This window comes from Parus major, chromosome 10, assembly GCF_001522545.3.
Source record: "Parus major isolate Abel chromosome 10, Parus_major1.1, whole genome shotgun sequence".
Lineage (NCBI taxonomy): Eukaryota > Metazoa > Chordata > Aves > Passeriformes > Paridae > Parus > Parus major.
The window spans coordinates 716,787-718,944 of record NC_031779.1 but is presented as its reverse complement, the minus strand read 5'-3'; positions in this window follow the sequence as shown (position 1 = coordinate 718,944).

The following is a 2,158-nucleotide window of genomic DNA, read 5'->3' as shown; positions in this document are numbered from 1 at the left end:
ATGGGGGGTTCAGTAAGCACCACAGCCCGTGTGTTGGAGCTGCCAGCACTGAGGTGTTCCTTGGAGGGAGGCTGCAGCACAGTGCCACCACTCCATCCCCCTTAAGGGGACTGATTTAAGCCCTTGGGGAGCCCAGAGAGTGCTGAGCCTGCATGTGGAGAGCTGCTGGAGCCAAAGGGGCTCTGGAAGGGCTAAAGCCAGGCACCACAGCACTGTCACCACACCATTTTCCTCGGGGAACCCATTTTAACCTCTTTGGGTCCCATTCTGCTCAGAGTGGGCCCAGCCTGTGTGTGGCAAGTGGCTGGCACTGAGGTGGGGTTCTGAAGCTGAGAGCCACAGCACTGTCACCATTCTAACACCTCAGAGGAGCTGATTTAAGTCCTTAGGAGCACAGTTTTAGCCCTTGGGGATTCCATTCCCCTCAGAGTGGGCTTAGAGAGCACCACAGGCCGTGTGTGGGAGCTGACAGTGCTGAGGTGTCCCTGGGAAGGCTCCAGATGGACACTGCAGTGCCACCACCATGCCATTCCCATTACAGGGGCTGATTTAACCCCTCTGGGGTCCCATTGCCTCACGGGGTGCTCAGTGAGCACCACAGCCAGTGAGTAGAGAGTTACTGGCACTGAGCTGTCCCCTGGAGAGCTCCATCCAAGCACCACAGTGCCATCATCCCATGCCCCTTAGAGGGATTAGTTTAGCCCCTTGGGGGTCCCATCCCTTCACAGGAGTCACAGTGAATGCCACAGCTCATGTGTAGGAGCTGCCAGCACTGAGGCTACTCTTGAGGAACCCCATTTCTAGTCATGGGGTGTTCCATCCCCTCAGAGAGGGCTCAGTGAGTGCCAAAACCTGTGTGTGGAGAGATGCTGGTGCTGAGGTGTCACTGAGTGGCTTCAGCTGGGCACTGCAGCACTGCCACCAACATAGCCTCATGGGGGGCTCATTTGAGAGCCCTTGGGGGTCTCATCCGTCAGAAGGAGCACAGTGAGTGCCACAGCCCATGCATGGAGGGCTGCTGACACTAAAACATCCTCAGAAGGGCTCCAGCCAGGCAGTACCATCACTGCATTCCCTTTAGAGGGACTGATTTAAGCCCTTGGGGGTCCCATCTCCTCACGGGGGGCTCAGTGACCATCACAGTCCATGTGTGGGAGTTGCCAGCACTGAGGCTGCTTTTGGGGAACCCCATTCCCCTTGAGAGGAAAAATGTGTGCTTCAATGGGTGAGGGTATGGGTGTTAACGGCTTTGAAATGGTTCTTAATGGCTCTACCAACTTCAAGCCACAGGTTTGTTACAAAACCCAGACAGTTTGACTGCTGAGAGACAAGGGCCTGAACAAACCTGAATTTCTGAACTTTGGGGGGAAAATGACGTTTTTAAAGGGGGAATATGTGGTAGGCGCCTCGGGAAGGCTGAACCTTCGGTGAGCACCCAGCCTGTGTGTGGTGACTGGCCCCAAAGCTGCTGAAGCAAAAGTCAGAACCGCTACATCTCAGATCCCTCAGAGGGGCTGATTTAAGTCCTTAAGTCCTGTCATTTGCCCTTGGGGTCCTGTTCCCCTCAGAGGAACATGGAATGTTGCCAGTGCTGAGATGTCCCCAAGGGGCTCCAGCTGGGCAATGCCACCACCACCCTATTACAGGGGCTGATTTAATCCCTCAGGAGGCCCATTCCCTCATGGGGTGTTCAGTGAGCACCACAGCCCATGAGTGGAGAGCTTCTGGTACTGAGGTGTCCCTGAGGGACTATAGCTGGGTACCACAGTGCCGCCACCACCCCACTCCCCTCAGAGGGGATACTTTAACTGTCATGGGGTCCCATCTCCTCTGAGAGGGCTGAGGGAGTACCACAGCCTACGTGTGAAAAAGTGATGACATTAAGACTGCCCTTGGACCTCAATTTAACGCTATGGGGATCCCATTCCCCTCAGGGCGGGAATCAGAGCGCCACATCGTGCATGCGACAGCTGCCACCGCTAGGAGAGTGCCTGAAACTGGACAGTGCAGTGCCACCACCCCGTCCCTCAGGCAGGGTGAGTTCCTCGCTAACCCGTGGGTGCCCGTCCCCTCACGGCGCCCGGGACGAGGCGGCTCCACGGGGCAGTGGCGGGAAGCGGCCGATGGCGGCCTTGCAGCCGCCACGCGGCCGGCGCGT